General features: G+C 38.2%; 1 long non-coding RNA gene across 1 annotated transcript in view; it reads left to right on the top strand.

Moving 5' to 3' along the window:
- Positions 1-25,057, top strand: part of LOC130541594 (uncharacterized) — a 68,137-nt gene that overhangs the window by 33,436 nt on the left and 9,644 nt on the right. Inside the window, exon 2 of the long non-coding RNA XR_008955670.2 lies at positions 19,815-19,907. This is a non-coding gene — a long non-coding RNA (uncharacterized LOC130541594). The remainder of the gene's footprint in view (positions 1-19,814; positions 19,908-25,057) is intronic.

Raw genomic sequence — 25,057 nt, forward strand, 5'->3', positions numbered from 1 at the left:
TATCATCAAGACCTGCTTTCCTGCAGATGGACCTGTAAATAGGCTCAGTATCAGCAAGGGAGTGGAGAGGGGGAAGAATATAATTTAACTACTCTAATTCATGTAATGAGACTCATGAATGTCAGTGAAGTAATGGTGAAAATATTGGCTAGTTGTATGCAGAGGAATTAAAAATAATCCCCTGATCAAACACTATTCATGCACACTGTACTCACTGTTGTGCTTCTGAAATATTTTAAATTTATATTTTAAGTGTGGTTTGAACTTTCCAACACCTGATCTAATACTGAAGTTTATCTTAGAGGACTTAGACATTTATCTTCTTCTTAGATTGCATATAGTCAGTTGGTGTAGTATTGTTTTTTACAGGACCTCACTTTTAAGATGAAGCAAGCCCTTTTGGAAAGAAAGGTACTTTATAGTGGTTTTCTATGTATCCCAAAGAAGTTTATTGTTATCATTATTCATTATTCTCAGCATTACCTAGCTTTTAAAACTGTTTACTGATTATTGTAATAGATTGCATGCCATTTTGGTAACTCTAAGTTTAAAAATTCTACAGATAAAGGCAGCAAAATTCCCCCAAATAATTACCTTTTTAAGTAGTTTAATGGAATAATTAATTCTAATTCTAAGCAGTACTCTTCTTTTTGGCACCCTGTATTCTAAATTTTTTAAATACTCAGTACAAACTTTAAACTTGAATGTATCAAAAAAAAAAAAATAGCTGCACCTAAGCATCTCTTTTCCAGACAGGATGAAGCTGTGGAAAGAAGGACCATTCATGAGGGGCAGAGTGCTGGCAACTTCAGAATGCTTGAAGGGGAGGAATGAAATATGGCAGAGAGTGAAAATATCAGATTAAAGATACTCTCTATGCCTTAGAATAGTGTTTACCAATATGGTCGGCAAATATGGTTCAATGAATGTCATCACTCTGCATAGGTTTAGAAGTGGTATGTCACTTATCTTTCCTCTTAAAATCCAAAGCAGGAGCCAGTACCTGGCGGCTGGAATCAACACCAGAGACCAAACAAATCTCTGGAAAGTTTTTCATGGGAAATCCAAGAAGCTACATCTGAAGAAAATATTTTGTCTGTGACCGACAAGAAAAGGACAGTTTCTCTGGTATCTATTTCTACCAACATTCCATTAGGGTCTAGCGACATCTCTGGAGACACTTAAGGTTACTTGGATCCCACAAGTGACAGAACAAATGTAGCCATCCTTAAAGGTAAAGCAATTCACTCAGAAATATGTGGCCATCTTGTCACTGAGAAGCATCCACGTAGATGGCAAGTGGCCTCACTGGTGTATGTATATGGGTATTAAGTATGTGTGCATACATGCACACATGTGTGCTATGGTGTGTGTGTGTATGCACACATACATGCACATATACTTACTATCCATAAGCATTAGGGTACTTATGGGTATTAAGTATTAATTGTGTGTTTAAACTCAGAATTTAAACACACAATTTGGCCAGGTGCGATGGCTCACGCCTATAATCCCAGCACATTGGGAGGCTAAGGAGGGCGGATCACGAGGTCAGGACTTTGAGATCAGCCTGACCAACATGGTGAAAACCCACCTCCACTAAAAATGCAAAAATTAGCCAGGCATGGTGGCACACGCCTGTAATCCCAGCTACTCAGGAGGCTGGGGCAGGAGAATCACTTGAACTGGGGAGGCAGAGGTTGCAATGAGCCGAGATTGCACCACTGCACTCCAGCGTGGGTGAGAGAGCCAGACTCCATCTCAAAAACAAACAAAAATACAATTTAACTAATATTACTGTTGTTTTCTCTGGAACCACATACTTAGAAACTACTAGTGATATGGTTTGGTTGTGTCCTCACCCAGATCTCACCTTGAATTGTAAAAATACCCGTGTGTCAAGAACAGCGCCAGGCAGAGGTAATTGAATCATGTGGGTGTTTCCCCCAATACTGTCCTTGTGGTAGTGAATAAGTCTCATGAGATCTGACAGTTTTATAAGTGGGAGTTTCCCTGCACAAGCTCTCTTGCCTGCCACCATGTAAGACGTGACTTTGCTCTTTGTTCACTTTCTGCCCTGATTGTTAGGCCCTCCCAGCCATGTGGAACTGTGAGTCAATTAAACCTCTTTCTTTTATAAACTACCCAGTCTCAAGTAGGTCTTTATTAGCAACATGAGAACAGACTAATACAACTAGTTATTTTCAGTGTTCAAAAATGAAATTTTCTTAGTATGATAGTATAATATAGAAAATTTATCTTGTACTGTAACATCTGATGTGAGGTTATTGATGTTTTCACCACTTATACCCAGAAACATCTTCGTTGTCTACCAATTTGCATACATCTGCCTATCATGAGGACGACAAGAGCAGAACTGGCTCAGGAGACAGTGACTCAGTCTTTGTCTGAAATCAGTTACTGATAGGCTGTGTTTCCTGAATCAGGTACTTAATTGCTCTGGATTTTAGTTTCTAATTCTTTAAGAGATTTAGAGGCTGGGTGCAGTGGCTCACACCTGTAATCCCAGCACTTTGGGAGGCCAAGGCAGGCGGATTACCTGAGGTCAGGAGTTCAAGACCAGCCTGGCCAACATGGTGAAACCTTGTCTCTACTAAAAATACAAAAAATAAGCCGGATGCAGTGGCGCGTGCCTGTAATCCCAGCTACTTGGGAGGCTGAGGCAGGAGAATTGCTTGAACATGAGAGGCAGAGGTTGCGGTGAGCCAAGATCATGCCACAGCACTACAGCCTGGGTAACAGAGTGAGAATTTGTCCCCCTCGCCACACAAAAAAAGAAATTTAGAGCCATATGATATCTTATTCCTCTTATCATCCTTAGGTTCCATAGGTCATGATAGAATCTCCAGGGAATAACGGTCTTTCTCTTAAGTTATGCAAAGCCCTAGAAATGGTAATCATTTATTGGAAAAACATATGAATATAGAAGATATCATCGTACTGAGTTTTATAAAAACTCTTTAGCAATCTATGCATGGGCTGACTGACATGTTTGCCTTGCCACTATCCTGGTTGTTTTCTCCTTTCACTTAGGAATAAGCTCTGAACATAAGGATCTATGTAAAAGCTTTTAGGTCTGTTAGGAAAATGCTGACTCAAATTAGCTACAAGGGAGAGAAGAGTGAGAGTCACTTGTAGTTGTTTCTTTCTTAAATTCTTAGTGACCAAAAATATGAGAGAGATGGGGAGGTGAGAGAGAGAGAGAGGGAGAGAGAGAAAGAGAGAAGGGAGTGTGGGAGAAGAGGGAGAATATTTGCTGCTGCAATAAAACCAGTTTTTTTGTTCATATAATAATTTTTAAAAACTTTTTGCTCAACTTTTCCTTGAATAAAGTACCTACAGCTACTTTAAGGATTTTGAGTTGAAGCAGAATTACTCAATGTGGAAAGGTTAATTTATAATGGAAACTGAAAAAAATCAAGAAAGAGGGATGCATGGGTAGGAGGAGAGTAAAGGAAATGTAGGAGCTAATTTACTTGGTTTTAGAGATGATAAAATTTTAATGTCAATCAAACCTTGTATATTCTTCTTATATTATGTATATTTAGCTTTCTTGAAGTTGACTAGTTTGGAGACAGGCAATGTTATGCTTTGTTGACCAGTTTAAGATGCCATGAACTTTTTTGAAAGCAATTTGGCAGCATATATCAATAATTTAAAAAAAATTATACCATTTGATCTAATGATTCTACTTTTAGAAATCTATCCTAAGGAAAAAAACATAAAAAATGAAGAAAAAAATAATAAACAAAAGATGGTTCTTGCTAGGCTATTTTTAATATCAATCTGTCCAAAGTAAAAATATGTTTTTACTTTGTTCCTTTCCATGCCAGATTCCATAATCTATTATTATAATTACTCTCTTGTAAATACTTTCATTCCTCTGTCTACCTTTCTTTTGTGCCTCTCGCCTGGCTAACCCTAACACTGAATAAGCCCAACTCTTTACTCTCTGTCAATTCCTAATCTTGGCGGAGAGAACCACAATCCAGTGGAATAATAGCACTATCAATTCATGATTATCAACCTCAACCACTATTTATGTGCTTGATATATATGCCAAATTCAGTGACAACTTCTACTCCTTCTCTTAGTGAGTCTAAGCACCAACACTCCCTTTTTCATGAAACACCCTGAAACCTTCCTTTGGCTTCTGTAGCATCATGGTTTCCTTGTTTCCTTCCTGCATTTCTGGAGTCTTCCTTATCTTTTACCTGTCCTTTAAGTTTTGCATTTCTTTAGACCTCAGTCTTTGAGCTTTTCTTTCTTCACTGTGTTCTCTTGCTTTCAGTGACCGTAGGAATCCCCTTGGCTTTAAATGCAACCTCTATAACACAGATGTCCCAAATGTATCTCTTCAGCCCAGCCCTTTCTCCACGTCTCAGACTCCAACATCCAAATACCTGTTTGTAAGAGCCACTTGGACCTCCACTGTCATCGCTGGCTCTTGCTATTCCCTCCAGGTCTGCTCTTCTTTTAGAAAATGCAGATTCCACATAAAGAAATTAACAATGTCCTCTAATATTTTGGTGAATTTCCTATTAGGTAAATCATAGCTATTTGTGAAGAGAAATACAAATATTAGAAAATAAAATGAACAAACTTAGAATCAAAATCTTGAGAACTTTCTTATCCAAATTCATGACTTGGGTGTTTCAGTTTAAGCTTCTGGCTTAATAAATGCAAATGTTAGAAAATACAAAACATGGAATACTATTAGGAGCTCATAGTGTACCTAATGTAATTTGAATATTATTTTTTAAAAAACCACAACACAAATCCTTGCCGGTTTCCTAGGCTTTTACATCTATAATTTAGACAAACAGAACACACAGCAGATATAAAAATGCTTATTTCTCAGAGGAATAGATTCACAGAAATCCCCATTTGCAGAAATGCACCTGGGATTAGTAGCATTAGTGCAGACATTCCACTTATGTATATATACTTTAAAAACATCCTGAGGCCTACAGGAAAAATAACTGCCGCTATTTCATGTGGTTGTCCTTTGGGAGAAGCAGAGTTGATATGTGAACATTAACAAGATGCATTCACTTTTGAAAACTAGATCAGCTCAAAATTGTGAGTCATAAACAATTTTCTAGCTCAGTGGTTCTCAGCTTTTGGAAATATGAGAACAGCTTTTTAACATTAAAAAGAATTATAGAGATCTCCTTCTCATAAAAACAAAGCAACACTAAACAAACACCTCACACAAAATCACAGTAGCTTTTATGTGTTCATTTCTTTCAGTTGAGGAGATAAAGAGACAAAAGTGTTACTATTAATTTGGAATTCTTTAAGAAACTTGTATTCTTTCTCCTTTTTCTTGATTTCCTTCTATATTTGTGCTTACTTTTTTGTTTATATACTATATTTTTGATATGTCACTTTAAATTATTTGTGGTAAGAGTAAGAAAAAAATTAATTCAGTAATTTTTTTATTGGATAAATTATTTTTAAAGAGAATAAGTACTTTATATTTAAACTATTTAAAACTACATATGCACATAGGTTAAGAAATGAGAAATCCCTCTACAGGGATTTTAACAAAAAACAGCAACTCACTGGTATCCCTATCCATTCTCCCAAATTTCTACTCCTCTGCAGCATTTTCAACTAATAGAGCTGTTCTTAAAAATACATTTTCTCCACATCTCTATATAGCAGATTTATATTGTTACTTCTTTTGCTACAACTTTATTGTTACTACACTTTTGTAGTTTTAGTCATAATGTATTGCTTGATATCCTTTTCTTCATAGCTTCTCTTTTGACCTATCGTACATGTTTACTTGTATTCCTCTCCTGCTCTCCCAGTGAAGCAGAGCACAATTTTGGTTACATCAATATTCAATGTTATTTTGACTATAAAAATGCTATTTACAGATAAGCCAACTGGTATACTATGATTACTCTTTCTTGTAAAATATTTTCCTTGGAGTTAATACTCATTGTTTACTTAGTTGTTTTCTATGCTTATTCCTAATTCAATCCTAAATTCTGTCAGTTGTCCAAATTTAATCAGCCACATTAAATTTTGTCTAGTCATCTTCTTGAAAAAATTCCTGTTGGGGCCTTCCAACTTGTCCTAAACTCTCCTAGTTACTCTCAAGACTTGGTCCAGAGTTATGTTCTTGGGAATTCCCCCCATCTCCCTACAGATTTTTTAAACTTCTCTATTATGTTGGATTGCCTGTTTTTGGTTCCCTTGTTTTCCTGTTTCTTAGTTTACTCCTTTGTTTTGGTTGAACATGTTCTTTGGTAGTTTTCTGGGAAAGATGTATTCAAAAAAAGATTTTTTTCAGATCTTACATTATCAGAAAATATTTTTGGCCAGGCACGGTGGCTCACGCCTGTAATCCCAGCACGTTGGGAGGCTGAGGTGGGCAGATCATGAAGTCAGGAGATCGAGACCATCCTGGCTAACACGGTGAAACCCCGTCTCTACTAAATATACAAAAAATTAGCTGGGCGTGGTGGCAGGCACCTGTAGTCCCAGCTACTTGGGAGGCTGAGGCAGGAGAATGGCGTGAACTCGGGAGATGGAGCTTGCAGTGAGCCAAGATTGCACCACTGCACTCCAGCCTCGGTGCCAGAGTGAGACTCTGTCTCAAAAAAAAAAAAAAAAAAAAAAAAGGAAAAATATATATTTATTTTATTTGGATATTTTTTCAATAGTTTAGATATAGAATTCTAGGTTGGAAATCTTTTCCCCTTATAATTTTGGGTTCTAGCTTCTAGTGTTGTTGAATGATGCAATACTGTTCTGACTCTTAATCAAAAAGAACAAAACATTCGTGTTTTTAGGCTCTTCTCTGCTTTATTGTTGTTCTGAAATTTCACAATGACATGCCTTCATTGAAGTCTATATTCATTCATTATATTAGAACTTTGTATCCCTTTCAATGTGAAAACTAATTTCCTTCAATTATGGGAAAATTATTTTGTATTACTTTCTTAACTATTTACTCTCTTTTTTTGTCTGTGCTCTGTTTCTGGATTTTCTGTTATTTGGATCTTTGACCTACTGGACTTTCCTAATTTTCTATTTTTTATTAAATAAATTTCCATTTTCTATCCTTTTGTCTTTTACTTTCTGGAATATATTACTTTCTGGAATATTTCTTCTTCCTTCTACTGAGTTTTACATTTATGCTATCATATTTTTGATTTCTCAGAACTCTTTTTTAGCCTCTGCATATATTTTTGTGTCTTATTCTTACTTCATGGATGTAATACATTCTCTTATTTCTTTCAGAATATTAGGGATATTTTTGAAGACTTTTTTTCTTTCTGTATTGCATCTATCTCCTGTAAGTTGCTTTTTTTTCTGTTATTTGCTTTGATTTCTGTATTTCATATGAGGTGCTTTCTTTACATGCCTGGTGATCATCACCTGTCTAGTCATTTTTAAATGGGACATTAAAAAGCTGATTGGGAATGATGTTTTCCAATTTCATCCATGTCCCTACAAAGGATATGAACTCATCATTTTTTATGGCTGCATAGTATTCCGTGGTGTATATGTGCCACATTTTCTTAATCCAGTCTATCATTGTTGGACATTTGGGTTGGTTCCAACTCTTTGCTATTGTGAATAATGCCGCAATAAACATACGTGTGCATGTGTCTTTATAGCAGCATGATTTATAGTCATTTGGGTATATACCCAGTAATGGGATGGCTGGGTCAAATGGTATTTCTAGTTCTAGATCCCTGAGGAATCGCCACACTGACTTCCACAATGGTTGAACTAGTTTACAGTCCCACCAACAGTGTAAAAGTGTTCCTATTTCTCCACATCCTCTCCAGCACCTGTTGTTTCCTGACTTTTTAATGATTGCCATTCTAACTGGTGTGAGACTTGAAGTATAATTAAAAAAAAAAAAAAGAAAGAAAGAAAAAAAAAAAAGCTGATTGGGGAAGGTTCATGCCTGTGAATGGGACTGGCTGTCATGGCCATCTTTTTATATCAGTATAAGGCCATCTTTTTATATCAGTATCCTTAGGACTTTCCTGGTATGTTTGTACTCAATTTTCAGTAATGGGGAGGGGAAGTGTCCTCAAGTTTGATATGTAAACTTTTACTTAATTCTACCCATGTAATTGCATAGGATGAGTTTTCTTAGGTTCTTTCAATGTAAAGAGAAGGGAGGGGGGACCTCTGAGCTCCGGGAGAATTGTTATGATCACCCTGTAAAAGCAGGAGGGATTCCAATCCAAAGTTTGGTTCAGATGTTGAGACTGATGATGCCACACACGCAAGAAAAAGCTATGGAAAGGTTTATTACTTACAGAATTGAGGTCTCTAGGAAGAGTAGGGCAGGCCTCTCAAGCAGATCCTAAATGGCTTGAAAGAGCTAGGAAAGGAGACTGAAATGGGTGTTTATTGCTGTTAGGGGATGATAGCCCAGGTGAGGGTTCACTTGCAAAGAGGATTGCATGGTTTGAATCTCCCACCAATGCCAAAGCAGGGAGCCCCCGAGCTTATCAGCTTGTGTAGATGTGAGACACAAGAGGAAGAAGGAAGGTGAAGGTTAATGAAATTAATCCTCATTACAGGAATGCTCTGGACAGAGGGCAGAACATTTAAGAATGGCTTCCACTTTCAGAAAATGTTACAAGGGGGGATTGTCTTACCCAGGTCTGAGATAGAGAAAGACTTTCATTTGAAAGCTCCAATTTTCCTTTTGTATGGCTAATGATGAGGCCAGGAGTATGTAGATGATTCTACTGCTAGGAAAACTTGTTAAATGACCTTTCATATGCAGTGGCTCTCAGAGTGTGAGAGATCACCAGCAGCATCAGCAGCTCCAGAGAATTCATTACAAATGCAAATCCTCTGGGGATGAGGCCTTACAATATTGGTTTTAACAACCCTTCCCGTGATGCTGATACTGTGCTCAAATGTGAGGACTTTAGATGTAGAGTATGCAAGTTAATCCATGTCTGGGAAGGAGCTGGAGAACTAAACGGCACAGTATCGTGGGCACAATGAAAGAAAAGGACTTTTGAATTTTTTTATTGGCAGGTAGAAGAGACAGAAAGACAGGTCATGTCCCTGGGAAGAGCAGGTACAGGGGAAGATTCCTGGAGAGAGGAGAGGAGCCCCGCAACATAGCAGGAGGCTAGGGTCTGAGGAGGAAGAGAGCTGGTGAGAATTTCCAAGAGGTAGGGATGGTTAAAGAGGTCTTAAGATGGTGATGTGTGACACTCTGCTTTATGCTTTCTATGTTGTAATATTCCTCCCTCAGTCATGAGTGGTCAGTGGAAGTCAATTATACTGGCTAGGCGTGGTGGCTTACGCCTATAATCTCAGCACTTTGGGAGGCTGAGGTGGGCAGGTCACTTGAGGCCAAGAGTTCAAGACCAGCTTGGCCAACATGGCAAAACCCCATCTCTACTAAAAATACAAAAATTATCCAGGCATGGTGGCACATGTCTGTAGTCCCAGCTACTTGGGAGGCTGAGGCATGAGAATTGCTTGAACCCAGGAGGTGGGGGTTGCAGAGAGCTGAGATCGTGCCACTGCACTCCAGCCTAGGCAACAGAGTGAGACTCTTTCAAAAAAAAAAAAAAAAAGAAGTCAATTATACACAACTAAGCTGTATTAGACAGGGAGGAATGAAGGAGAAGAGGTCAAGAAGGAAAAAAAATTACCATTACTCTGTGCAGAGAGAGGATGTCTTTTTAATTTTTTCTTATCAATGTATTCAGTATTCACTGACTGACTAAATAAATGAAATGTCTGAGTACTTTTAGATTTATGGAAAGGACTTAGGCCTTTTCCAAAAAAAAAAAAAAAGAAGTAATTTGTTGCCTTAAGCATATCGTGTATTAAAAATAGAAATAAATAATGATTATTATGTATTTTATTTTTTTAAATGCAGATAGCAAAATATGTGAATCCCTTTATATAGACTAGCTGTATAAATTATGTATGTAAATTCCTTATAGAGTGTACCTATTTCTATAAATGTTTATATAAACTATAGTGTCTACATTTTCTTTGAAAGTTGTTAAACTCTTATTTCTATAAATAGATGTCTTATAAGCTTTTAGAATACTTTTTCTCATTATTTTAAAAAGTTAAACATTCTTATTAGGGATTATTGGAAAAGAAAAATAATCCAAAAGGAATAATTAAAGTTATTCATAACAATACACCTAGAAATGACAGGAATCATGTAGAGTTTTATAGTTGGAAGGGCCCCTCTGTGTTAATTACATACCTGTTATTTTACAGAACTCCTTGCCCTCCTAACTTCCAGTTCAGGGTCTTTCCTTCCACACATTTGTTTATTGATTTAGACCAAAACATCAGCATTAATTGTTATCCTTCATCACTGTATTAGTCTATTCTCACATTGCTATAAGGAAATACTCGAGACTGGGTAATTAATAAAGGAAAAAGGTTTAATTGACTCAGTTCTGCACGGCTGGGAAGGCCTCAGGAAACTTACAATCATGGCGGACGGGGAAGAGGCACGTCTTACATGATGACTGGTGAGAGAGAATGCACATGTAGGAGAAACTGTGAAACACTTATAAAACCATCAGATCTTGTGAGAGCTCACTATCACAAGAACAGTATGGGGGAAACTGCCCCCATGATCCCAGGTCCTGCCCTCGACACGTGGGAATTATGGGGATTACAGTTCAAGATGAGATTTGGGTGGTGAGACAGAACCTAACCATATCGATCACTTTGCATAGTTCTCCATCATTACCATTTTGGTAGGAAAAAAGGCCCAAACCCCTTCATTGAGGAAGTGATGCTCTTGCACGTGTGAATTTTTTTTTTTTTTACTATGTCTTTCTTGGTACAGATGGTCCCCAACATTTGGTGGTTTGACTCATGATTTTTCAACTTCATGATGGTGTGAAAGTGATATACATTCAATAGAAATGACACTTAAAATTTTGAATTTTGATTTTTTTCCTGGGCTTGTGATAGGCGGAAGGATACTTTTACACAATGCTGGGCAGCAGAAGGGAGCTACCATTCCCAGTCAACCAGCTGATGATGAGGGTAAACAGTAATTCCATTTTTCACTTTCAGTAAAGTATTCAAAAAATTACATGAGATATTCAACACTTTATTATAAAATAGGCTTTGTGTTAGATGATTTTGCCCAACTGTAGGCTAATGTAAGTGCTCTGAGCATGTTTAAGGTAGGTCAGGCTAAGCTATGATGTTAGATAGGTTAGGTGCATTCAATGCATTTTTGACTTATGATATTTTCCACTTAGGATAGACTTATCAGGACATAACCGCACTGTAAGTTGAGGAGCATCTGTATCTGTGGATCTCACTCTGTGAATTCATCCACTCTTCTGGCTTCCATGAGCTGAGGATCCTCAACCTATTTTTGAAGCCCAAATTTCTCTTCTGCAATAATTTATTTCCATCTGTCCTTTTGAGATTTCTTTTTGGATGTTTTTCTGTTTCCCCATAGTCTTTATTTCAAGAATGGAATTATGGTTTCCTCCAGCATGCTCCAAAAGAGTTCAGGTCTCCTGACTTAACTATTTGTGTTTGTGTCACTGCCATTGTGGTAGGAAAAGAGACCAAAATCTCTGATGAGATTTATTCTCGTCACTCATGTGGTCTTCCAACTCTGTCTCTCATCTCTGATCTGATCTACTGAGGCCCCTTGATTGTTCTTTCATAATAGCATCTGTGCTGATTCTTTTCTGTTTTTTATTGATCCCCTCACACCTGGATCATTGTGATTGTCTCATGAATGGCCTCCCTACCTTGAGTCTCTCTTCCCCTCCACACTGCACTTCCAAGTGCTGCGGAATTAAACTTGTAAAAATACTACTCTTACTCTGTAATTAACCTGTCCAGGAACCCTTGGGGACTTCCTATTGCCCAAAGGGTAAAATCCACAGTCTTTGTCCCAGTGACCAGCTCTTCTGCAATGGACTGACCATCCATCCTTCAACCTCATCTTCTTCTATTTTTCAATGAAAAAAATCTCTGTAACTAGGATGGCCTGCTTCTGGTTTTTGAATTCTCCTGGCTTATTCTCTCCTTCATGGAAGATTATATTGAATAAGGCTCTCTTCTTCAATTCCTATTCTAGATGCTAACATTGTATTTCTTCTGAATAACCTTTTCTGATCAACTAACCCACAGCTATTTGTTTCTCATTTGAGCTTATAAAGCACTTGTTGTTCCATGAATTGGCTCTTAATCATAGAATAATAACACTATTCTCTGAGTAACTACTATGTGCCAGGCATTGTTCTAAGTCTCTCTTAGTTCATTTAATCTCAGTCAATCAGATGAAGTAAGTATAATTATTATATCCATTTTGCAGTTGAGAACAGAGGTACAGACAGGTTAAGTAACTGACTCAAGGTCATAGGATGGTAGAACTAGGATTTGAATCAAAACAATCTGGTTCAGAATCTGCCCTCTTTTCCACCCATACTGCCTCTCAGTCTACCCTGCCTTCGATTGTTATTTCACTCTCTGTGCGTGCCCATTTTTATGTGTGTTGCCTTCCTAAAGAAAATGAATGCCCCTTGAAGGCAGGAACTATATCTTATATGCATTCTCTAAAAGGCTAAGCAAAGAGCTATGTGCTTAAATAAGCACGGAATGTGTGTTTGATTTGAATGGATTATGGAACCTTTTTTTTTCTTTCCTGAGATGATATAGCTAACTTTTTTTTTTTTTTTTTTGAGATGGAGTCTCACTTTGTCACCCAGGCTGGAGTGCAGTGGCGCGATCTCAGCTCACTGCAAGCTCCACCTCCCAGGTTCACACCCTTCTCCTGCCTCAGCCTCCTCAGTAGCTGGGACTACAGGTGCCCGCCACCAAGCCTGGCTATTTTTTTGTATTTTTAGTAGAGACGGGGTTTCACTGAGTTAACCAGCATGGGCTTGATCTCCTGACCTTGTGATCCGCCCGCCTTGGCCTCCCAAAGTTCTGGGATTACAGGCATGGGCCACCGCGCCTGGCCAATATAGCTAATTTTTATGATTTGAAAAGATAGTCTCAGAATCAGATTTGACTAAGTCATGATGACAAGAAAGGTAAAAATCAAGTGGTGAGCCAATGTCCTGGCCTCACCTCTTGGGTTCGGTGAAGTTAGATCATTTCACAAATTACACTGTGTCATGTCTGAAAAGTAATGAGGGCTTAATGAGCCCACACAGTTCTTGCCTTTTTTTTTTTTTTTGTAGTGGGTGAAATGTGAACTTGGTTAAGACCTGTATGTCAGCAAATAAGAATTAACTAGCCTTGACTCTAGAAGTTGCAGCTGAATAACCATGATTGAAAATGCAATTACTCTTTCCCACTGTGTTTTTTTTTTGTTGTGTTTTTTTTTCTTTCCTTCTGAAGCCAAGTATGAGTTGGAGGAAATGTTTGATAAAATTTTCCTGTATTCTCAGTGGGTTCTCACTGACAGGCTGTTCAAGGAAAATTCAACAAAAATGCCTGCCATACCACGAAGAGGCAAACAGCCAGAGGTATGGTGGATGAGATATGTCTTTTAACACTCTGAATTGTATTACACGGTTACTTAAAGCTGTGTCATAACTTGTAACTTTTGTTTTTTTCTCTCTTTAGAAGGAACTTTCCTCAGAAGTGTTTCAGATTACTTTAAATTACTTATCAGACCATGCAAACTGGGTAAAACTGTCTTTCTTAAGAGCCATTCACGTTTAAAATGTGGACATGGAGCTCCAACCCCATGCCAACTGGGTGTTTTAATAGCAGTTTTCTGGTATTTTTCTAGTACTTTATAAGTGAAAGGGGATTCTTGTGTTTATTTTGTGATTATTATTAGCCCAAATAAAATTTGCCTCTTGCAAAGCACCAGTAGAGAAAATAAATCATTGAACATTGATTGCAGGTCATGAACTGCAGAGCCTATTGGGCAAAATATAGGGGATCAAAAGAATGTGAGCCTGGTCTTGCTTGGTAAAAAAGGCATTTACCTTCTAGTCATGAAGGCAGGATTGGAGCTGAGGCCCATCTCCTTCAGCCACACATTCTTCTTTCAGACATCTCAGCACTCTTGATAATATTCACCCTTTGTTTATACTCGGTAGAGCCTAGATTTGATTTCCAGGGTTTGTCTTCCTTCCCTGACCTGAGAGAAAATCACTCCCAAGGCTGCCAGTTGTGGTCTGCAGGTTGTGCACCTGACTGGGACTGTGTAAGGTTGCCCAGTGCCCAGCCTGCACATCGACACATGTGGGCCCTGACCACTGTGTCTAGATGATTTCTGCCAATCACCAATCTTACTTATTCTGTGTTGATGTCATAGATTTAATACTCAGAGTTCTAAAGGAGGATGGCCTTACTTTTAACCCCATGTACTAACCATAAAAGATACAAAGTAAACGCCAGGCACAGTGGCTCACGCCTGTAATCCCAGCACTTTGGGAGGCCGAGGCGGGCGGATCACGAGGTCAGGTCACCAGCCTGGCAACATGGCGAAACCCTGTCTTTACTAAAAATACAAAAATTAGCTGGGCATGGTGGCGCGTGCCTGTAATCCCAGCTAGTAGCAGGGCTGAGGCAGGAGGATCACTTGAACCTGGGAGGTGGAGGTTGCACTGAGCTGAGATTGTGCCATTACACTCCAGCCTGGGCAACACGGTGACTCCGTCTCAATTAAAAAAAAAAAAAAAAGATACAAAGTAAAAAATAAAAGCAGAAGTTAATTATAAATAGGCAATAATATACTAAAGATTAACTGACCTGGAAAATGTATCCTCAAACTTTGGGCATAAAACCACAATAGTGAAAATATGCTCTAAGAATCAGAAGTTTTTTCTTCTCTTACTGGTTTAGTTATTTATTAAGATGCTGACCCTGAGTTATTTAACCTGTTGAAATCTATAAGAAGGGGAAAAACACCTGGCCTACCTGCTTCCCTGGGTGTGGTAGACAGAAATGCTGGCAGCATATGTAAGGCCCAGTTTTCTTCATGGACACAGGATGTAGGGGTGGTCTGGGAAGAGCTTCTCGGGGAAGGAGAGTCTTGAGCTAGTATTAAACTTTGAATCTTGTGTATTAGACTGGGGCTGTTGGAACGCAGAAGCCATATTTCATAACCCTCTCTGCCTCAAATACTCAGCATGTAGTTCTGAACTCCATGTTTTTGGAATGAGTGGAAAAAATACATAAAATTGAGCATATATTAATCTGAGCCCTCAAATTGTTCAAATGAACAAATATATTCTTAGAATCCTTACTATGCATACTTACTAAATGCCAGCCATGGAGATAGGCGCAAAATGTGAACAATGAGCAAAACAAAATAGTCTTTGCTCACTGTGCTGGTAGGGCAGGATGTTTAAAAAGTGATTCAAAAGGTGTCAAGTATTATAAGGAGATGTCCAGTTGCATAATTAAGAGTCTGACAATTGCTGATTTTAAGACTATTATTTAAATACATTGAAATACATGAGCATAAAACTTACCTCTAAAAGGAATTGTTGAAACAAAACTAGGTAATTTATATGATTTACCATAGATTCTTATTTTCCTCTTAAGGAGAGACTTGACTTGATTGTAGATTCTTCTTCTTTTCTTTTTTTTTGATGCAGAGTCTTGCTCTGTCACCCAGGCTGGAGAGCAGTGGGGCCATCTCGGTTCACTGCAACCTCTGCCTCCAGGTTCAAGCGATTCTCATGCCTCAGCCTCCTGAGTATCTGGGATTACAGGTGTGAGCCACCATGCCTGGCTGCTTGTAGCTTCTTTATGGTATTTATTTGTAGAGACCTAATGCATGATAGAGAGAGGATAGATTTTCCCAGGAACAACTAGTGGAATTGTGAACTTAAAGTTATTTTTTAAGCATTTATTGAACATTTACTAAGTGCAAGAAGATACTAGCCTTGCCTTTAGAACTGCACTGTCTGATTCAGCGACCATTAGACACACAGAGCCATTGTGCACTGGAAATGTGGCAAGTCCCAGTTAAGATGTGCTATAGATATAAAACCCACTTTGAATTGTGAAGACCTCATACAAAAAAGTAAACTATTTCATTATTAATGTTTTATACATTATATATTAAAATGATGTTTTAGATAGATTATATACAATATATTAAGATAAGTCTTACATATGTATGTATGTATATTATATACAATATATTAAGATAATACACAATATAAAATTAAGATTATATACAATATATTAAGATAAATCTTATCTGTTTCTTTTTTTTAAGTGTGGCTACTAGAAAATTGAAAGTTATGTGTGTGACTTGCATTTGTGGGTCAATTATCTTCTTACTAGACAGTGCTTCTTTAGAATTTAATAGAAAGAATGACATGTAAACACATCATTGTAAGTCAATGGGACAAGTGGTTTAAGGGGGGTACCTACGAAGTATGGAGAAGGGTGCAGCTAATGAGCTGGTGTGCTCAGGAAAGGAGGCAAAGAGGTGGACTATGAGATAAGTTTTAAAGGCAGAATAAGATTTTCCTAGATAAATTGTATAGGAAGGCAAATCAGGAGGAGAGAGAAGTCGGCCTAAGAACCTAGAAGCAGTAGTAGGAAACAATAGAAATACTATTTTCACATTTGCCCATGATTTAGTTAAAATGGTGTATTACTAATTTAGAATGGTTATTATTGATTTGTCTTGTTATCTGAATGACAACAATATTTTTCTTATAAAAACTACTCAAATCTCATGCATGCATTATCTCAGGATACCACCAGATGGTGCTGTGTTCTAGGATTGAAAAAGGCTGGCAAGAAAAAGTGGCTCTCTGTCTTGAATATCAGTGGTTCCTAAACTTTTCAAAAGGGCACTGTGATCATTTTTAGGCTTGCAAACCCAATATGTATATGTCCAATTAAAAATAAATTATATACCTAATATTGCACTAATATATTGTGGCAATTATAAGACACACCTATAGAAAAATTGAAATATAAAAGGCTATGATAGACTGAAGTTCTAATATTTCTTTCCTGCACTACAGTGAATCTTTTTTGGGGGCTGCATATCCCTGAGGTGTGTGCACCTGCCCTTTGAGAACACTGGTTTATTTTACAATTGTTATATAATTTAATTTTTTTCATCTTTATAAAGATAAAAGTAACAACAAAAAATATAAAACAAAACTTTTTTTACTACATGTACGTATTCAAATATGGATCACAGTTACATATCAAACCATTTAAAGCACTGAAACTAGAAAAAGTTAAGACTTTTTTTGCTTGGGGATCTTTATATTTTCCAGTTTTAAACCAGATTTGGTGTAATATATCAGAATCATAAATGGAATAAAATAGCAGACCAAGTCTAAATTTTTTTCTGTTATATATATTTTTGTTTAAAAATCAAAAATGTTAACTTTAAAAAGCATTAACAACCAAAGCAAACAAACAAAAGAATGGGTATGAATGCCAATGGTGCCCATATCAAATAAATATGTAGAATTGAATTTTTCTTTGACTGCAAATTTTCCTTTTGTTTTATTAATGTATTTATGTATTTATTTGGAATTGAATTTTTTAAAACCCTAAAAATCTCCAAAGAGGAAAACGTTCTGATTTTATCAGAGGAATACAATTGCAGTTTTCCCTGATTTTACAGAACTATCTCTGTATAAAGTTTTTTTCTTGATTTATTTTTTTGGTTTTTTATTTGCATAAATTTTAAGAAGTACAAATGCAGTTTTATTACATGGATATATTGCATAGTGGTGAAGTTTGGGCTTTTAGTATAAATATAACCTGAATAACATGCATTATATCCACTAAGTAATTTCTCATTCCTTACCCCCTCCCACCAACCCACCCTTTTAAGTCTTTAACGTCTATTACTCCACACTCTATGTTCCTGTGTACATATTATTTAGCTTCTACTTATAAGTGAGAACACACTGTATTTGACTTTCTGTTTCTGAGTTGTTTTACCTAAGATAATAGCCTCCAGTTTCTCCATGTTTTTGCAAAAGACATGATTTCATTCTTTTTTATGGCTGCCTAGTATTCCATGCTGTATATATACCATGTTTTCTTTATCCATTCATCCATTGATGGATACTTAGGTTGATTCCATAACTTTGGTATTGTGAATAGTGCTGTGATTAAACTATGAGTGCAGGTGTCTTTTTTATATGATTTCTTTATTTTGGGTAGATATCAGTAAATCCCAGTAGTGGGATTGCTGGGTTGAATGGTAGTTCTATTTTTAGCTCTTTGAGAAAGCTCCATACTGTTTTCCATAGAGGTTGTACTAATTTACATTCCTGCCAACAGTGTATAAACATTATTTTTTATTCCTATCCTCATCAACATCCATTTACTTTTTAATACTGGCTATTCTGACTGGTGTAGGGTAATATGTCACTGTGGTTTTAATTTGCATTTATCTGATGATTAGGGTTGTTAGGCATTTTTTCATATGCTTGTAACTTTTGGATTTCAGAGAACAGGTGATCCTTGTTAGTTAGGTGATCTTCACTGGCCAGATGATTCCCCCGGGTCAGGCCATCCCCTGGTCAGCTGATCCCTGCTTGTCCAGTCAGCTGTGGTGGAGGCAGAGTCTGGATGACAAGAGTATAAACATGAAACCCAGATTTCAGGGAATAAGGATTATGGGATAGGTAGAGACTCCAGCAGGCATCATCTACAGCAGGAGTCCCCAGCCCCTGGGCCTTGGACTGGTACTGGTCTGTGGCCTGTTAGGAACCAGGCTGCACAGCAGGAGGTGAGCGGCAGGTGAGCAAGCATTACCACCTGAGCTCCGCCTTCTGTCAAATCAGCTGTGGCATTAGATTCTCACAGAAGCCCAAACCCTATTGTGAAATGCGCATGCGAGGGATCTAGTTTGCATGGTCCTTATGAGAATCTAATGTCCTAATGCCTGAGGGTCTGAGGTGGAAGTTTATTCCTGAAACCAACTCCCAACCGCCACCCCTGGTCAATGGAAAAATGGTCTTCTATGAAACTGGTTCCTGGTGGCAAAAAGGTTGGGGACCACTGATCTACAGTAATTCCTGGCAATTACATCTGTATGATATTTTAAATCCTTTTTGTAAGACATGTACAGTGTAGTATCAATAAGGATGCTGGATTGGGAGCTATTGACTTTGGTAATCATTATGATACTCACGTGACCAGCTTACTCATTAGTCTGAATTCATCTGGATACAAGCATAACACTAAGTCTCCCTATTAAAATCAACAAATCAATCAATTCATCCATAAAAAAAAGAACATTAAGGAAAGCCAGATAAACAAAAACTGGTTACATGAGTAACATAATGATTACCAAAGCAATGAGTAGACATGGTTTATCAAAGTGAGGGGCAGAATGTAGGGAAGAAAGCAAGCTGAGGACTCACTGAGGCCAATAAAGGATCTACTTTTCTGCGAACCACAAACCAGGGTAAGTAAGAGTGTTAGGCCATTAGGTTGATAAGTAGCAATAACTTATTGTCCATGTCCTTGATCAATCAGTTGTGTATTAATAAAGGAACAATTTTGAAAACCTCTTGCAATTGACCTCTGGAGTGCATTTTCTGTTTGCTTTGGTCCTTGGCAGTAGCTGAGGAGTGGAATTTACTGCCCTCTTTAGCAGCACTTACAGAGAAAGTCATGCCCAAGGGATTCTGTCATCCCAATTTTATTCATTGAATCAGGAGGAAGTCAACATCTCCATAGCTTTGGGGGCTGGATTGTGTCAGAATGAGGTGAATGGAAGACCATGTAGATCATTTCTATTTATTTAAAATTCAAGGCCAGACATAATAAAATAAGAGGAACTTGATAAATTAATTTTTGCCTCCTAGGAAAGCACTGTCTTAGAACCTGGCTCACCTGATTTTGCCGATGAGTCAACTTTGAAGTGTGCCTCATTCTGGAAAGTGAATCACGTAATCACAGTAAGTTACACATATAACAGGCATAGATGGCTCCTTGATGCTATATTTAAGCCAGTGTTGTACCATCTTTTCTGTCTGCAATTCCTGACATTTGTCAGATGAGGTCAATATAAAGGTATGCACTTTTTGACAAGGACGTGGTTGTCATGTTAGCTTCTTATGCCCTTAACTGCCATTTTGAAGATCAAGTTTAATTTCCCAGTCTTTGGATTGAAGAAAAACTCAATTCCCAGTTAGCTTTACATGGCTACAATGTTATGACACACTTCTATTGAGAAATATAAAGATAATACCTATGATTGACATTAGTACTTTCATGGCTTTGTGTGTAGGTTACATGGGTGTTATACAATGATATCTGTAATGCCACTAGACCAGTCTCTGTTACTTCTGCTTTAGTTGTTTTATTAGTCTGTTTTGCCTTGCTATACAGGAATACCTGAGGCTGGGTAATTTAAAAAGAAAAGAGGCTTGTTTGGCTCACAGTTCTGCAGGCTGTATAAGCATGGCACCAGCAACTGCTTGGCTTCTGTGGAGGCCCCTGGAAGCTTCCAGTCATGGTGGAAGGTGAAGGGAAGGCAGGTATGTCACATGTTGAAAAAGGAAGCAAGAGAGAGGGGAGGGAGGCACCAGACTCTTTAAACAACCAGCTCTCACATGAACTAATAGATCAAGAACTCAGTTTCACAGGGAATTCCTGAGGGCTCCACCCTCGTGACCCAAACACTTCCCACCAGGCCCACCCTCCAACACTGGGGGTCACATTTCGATGAAATTTGGAGGGACTAACATCCAAACTATATCAGTTGTAATTGATTACATTAATGGATTTTCACTATTTTACTGGTTGCACTTAGGATAAAAGTTAAAGGATTTTAATATTAGCCTATGACACATGTTAGCTTGGGACAGAACCGAGCCTTTAGTATCAACCAAACTACCAGGCAACATGTGACTTTTTTTTACATGGCAGAATATACTTCATTGTATTTCCACATTCTGCAAAGTTTTTTGCGGATAGGGCACTGATATTAATGAAAATTTTTATTTATGTATCATGTAAATATTTAAATTGTTTAAGTGCATTTTGGCATTATGCACTTCATAAATATACACAATGTTATAATTGTTAAAAATATTAGGTAAAAAATAAATATAAATTGCAGTTATGATCATTTCTTTTTGCCTACTCTGGGGGTATGTGCTCTCTATTTGGACTTCTCTATCAAGGTCACAAAATCATGATTAAATCCACCTTTCATATAACTAGGGAAATAAAAACAAACCAATATTACCATTCTGGAAGGAACTTTTCTGAGTCTTTTTGTCCAACTACTTGCTTTTTAGGCACAATTAGGAGGTTGTTTCTAGATAACATTAATAATTAATTCTATGTGGTTTTCAAAGTTCTAAATTTTAAAGAACTCACTCAATCATGCGTCAGAGTATAATTATCCCAAATAACTGGAAAAGCATATAAGTGATGACATGACTGTGATTCATTTCCTCTGTGTGGTCATTGTCTGACTCTGTGGAATCAAATGTTCACTTGAGAGACAGGGGTGCCTGGGACCTGGGAAAAATGCACCCCTGCCCAGGATCCTCATTCTGTGAGTCACACACACAAAACCAAGTGTTGGTGAGTGACAGCTAAGACCAAGGTTGGAACCTACGCATAGGAGAAGCTTCATTTTGTTCTTCTCCAGCAGCGCCTATATAGCCACTTCTAATCTGCAATTCGAGGGATGGAAGGGTGTATTCAGTTTTTCTTCCCTGGTAATTTGAAACCAACTTGATAACAGCTTGTTCAAATGAAGAATGGATAGAACATCTGTTTAAATCAACTCTCCCGAGAGGCAGAAACAGAACTTTTGTGTGCCTAATATTCCATTCCCATTGGCTAACCCTGTCCCTAAGCCTCCGTACCATGGCTTCTGAGAGTTTTTGGCCAAATGCCTAGTGGGAGGGCATGGTCCTGTTGGGAATGGTTTTTCTGCTTGGAGATGGCTTTGGCTTAGCATCTTTCTGTTCTCCAAGGCTGTTTACTCTGCCACCTATCCGGAAAGAATTTTTTTTTATGATTCCACAATTTTTCAGTCCTGGAAAATTTTACAGTGTTTTCACAGACATTATTTCATTTGATGTTCATAATCCTTCAGGGTAAATAGGGTAGGTTGTTGGTGTCTGCGTATTATGGATAATGAATCAGAGATTCAGAGAGGATAAATCTGACTTCTACTCCAAACAAAAAGCAGAAAAATTATAGCAGAGGAAGCATATATCATTCTAGTTTTCAGCATATCTAGATTAATTCTGGTTCATTTTTAATTTCAGCTGAATATGTTGTGCTTTCTCTATTGCTATCCTGGGGTTCATTTAGGGTGGAGCCACCTAGACATCATATACATGCCTTGGCTGCATTTACATCTCACCCCTCCTGCTTCCCCAAGTATAATCACCCCAGTGCTATGAAACAGATTAGAAGAAAATGAAGTGTTCAGTGCTAACTCCAAAATTCCAGGTGCTATGATACTGCTGCATACATCCAAAGGGACTTCTTACTTTAAGAAGCCCCCTTTTAAATGAAACTCTTGACTTCTTAGTGTTGCCTCAGAAATATGCTCTTCATTGCAGAGAATATTACAGAGAATGTTCTGCTGCCTTGTGGAGGAACCATAGGAACTGTGCACCATCTTTCTTACCACAGAGTCACAAGGAGAAAATTGGCAGCTTAGGAGACCAGCCAGCTAAATGAAATGTCAGCCGACAAACAACTTAAATGCTCTTGGATCATTTTTCCTCTACTTTATCAAGTAGTTTTAGTTTGGGGGAAGTCAACAATCTTCTATGTTGCTTCCTTACTCAAGATTTCTCTGTCTCTGTCTTCTGAGGCATTTGTTTCTTTATGCCTGGATCTGCCACTTCACATTTTGCCTCTTTTTCCATATCTACTTCTGACTCTATCTTCATCTTTTTCTCTCTCCCTTTATTTTCCTTATTTTTGGTTTCTCTCTTTCATTTTCTCTTATATTGTCTGTCACCTTGATTTCTATAAACACGTAATTATCACTAACAGATTAAAGAGCTTTATAAATGATGGTGAAAATTTGAAACAAATTTCTTAAAGAATCTTTGAATCGTGTGTGTGTGTGTGTGTGTGAGAGAGAGAGAGAGAGACAGAGAAAGAGATTAAGAGAGAGAGAGAAAGAGAAAGGTATTTATTGTTGACCTGTGATTTCCTCAATCCTAATCCTCAAATGAGAGTTGTAGAACTGGGATTGGAACTTGCAGCCAGCTAGGGACCACATCACACTGCCTTCCTCCTAGTGTCCAAACATATAACTGAAATATTATTGTATCTTGCTCTTAGTACCTCTCCTGTATACATGCGCTCATGCATTTCTTTTCAAATAACTGTAATTCTAGATACATTTGCATAAATAGGATTAGAATCTTGCAAAAGTGTATTCTATCCAAAGGGTGTCTGCACAGGAGAAGGAGGCCAGCAGGTGTCAGTCTCACCTCAGAAGAAGAGCTGAGAATAGTTTCATTGTGGTTTTTCTTCATCGGAGTTTGCTTTTTTGAATGAACTTTCAAATAACCTAAGTTAAGTTCTTGTTTGTTTTAAGCAAACTCTGGGTTGATTTAAAAAGAAAGTAGGCTATCTCAACCTCATACCACCCCACAACCTGAGTTGTATACTGATTATTCTCTTGTTAAAAACCCAGCTATTGGATTGGGATATAATTTTATTATTGCTGGGCATCTGGGCATCATTTAATAGGTACTTTGAAATTTTTTTAATTGCATGGTAATTGAGTCATGATAGAGAAGTGTCCCTTTGGATGAGTGCAGCAGTATCATAGCGCCTGGAATTAATTTTGGAGTTAGTCATCATCTGTACCAACCACATTCTCCCACCCCATTTTCAGCTGAGGAAACAGGTTCAGAAAAGATTTGTTCAAAGACTCATGGCTGTGAGGAAGAGGTCAGCATTAGGACTAAAATCAAGAGCCAAGTGGCTGAGTCTTTAATGAGCATATTCAGATTGACGGGGCAAAGCAACATCAGGCCCTAGTGGGCTGTCAGGATCTGCAAATGTTCACAAGTGATTATCTTCAGTGTAATCCCCATGGCAACATAGCAAAGTGCCTGCCATAGCTGGATGAGAACGATGATTATGCTAGAGAAAGAAAGAAACTCCTAGGGACAGCTTGATTGAGGAGGGGTTGTTATGCATGTCGCCTCGCAGTGTTGTTTCTCCTTAGGCAGCAGTGGCAGCGATGTTTGAGAGGGGCCTATGGAGCTTGTTTACATAATCAACCGGAAAGCACTTGTCCATGTTGGTCTGTGCCCAGGGGCTGACAAGCAAGCCAGAAATCACTCTGGTTTGTGTTTCTGTAGTTCTTGAAGATGTTTAAAGATGGTCACTCCTCCAGATGATTTCTGCCATTTGCTATGGGGATCACCACACCCGAGCAAGCTGCAGAGCTTTAGGGTAAGGAACAGATGTGATGGTAGTTTTTCCAGAGTAAATGCTTGCCAACCTTGGCTGACTAAACTAGGCTTAACAAACATGCGGACAAGCTCAAGGCAGGCCTCCCCACGAATTACTTTCCCTGGGTTTTAAAAATTGGTTTACAAATGTTAAATGTTTTTTGTTAAAAGACATGTCTCTATAAATCAGAGCCTGCAGGTGCCTTTAAGAGAGGCAACTAAGTAGCACCCTAGTCTAGTCGGTTAATACCACTGCTGTAGACAAGAAGGTGTGTTGCTGGATTCTGCTTCAAGGATGGGCTTGCTGGCCAGCTGTGGGGGGTGCAGGCATCAGGCAACCCATAGTCTTCATAGCCTTCTGTGTCTGCCTCAGCTGCAGAGAGACGCCTGTCCTTTCGCCCTCAGCCTGAGCAGCCCACCTCCATTAACTGAGATGGAGAGAGGGATAGCGGCCCAGCCACTTCTGCCTAAAGGGGCCATCTCTGTTGGATCCTACACTTCTGAGCTCCCAGTTGGGTTGGTTCAGGCTTGTTGGGCCTGCATGGCAATCCTTCTTTTTCCTTTGCCGAATCCATCTTTGTTTCCTGCCATTCACAGGTGTTGATCCAAAATCTATCTTAGTATCTGCTTTTAGGAAACTCTGCAACAATCAA

Source organism: Pan paniscus, chromosome 5 (genome assembly GCF_029289425.2).
Source record: "Pan paniscus chromosome 5, NHGRI_mPanPan1-v2.0_pri, whole genome shotgun sequence".
In the NCBI taxonomy this organism is placed as follows: Eukaryota; Metazoa; Chordata; class Mammalia; order Primates; family Hominidae; genus Pan; species Pan paniscus.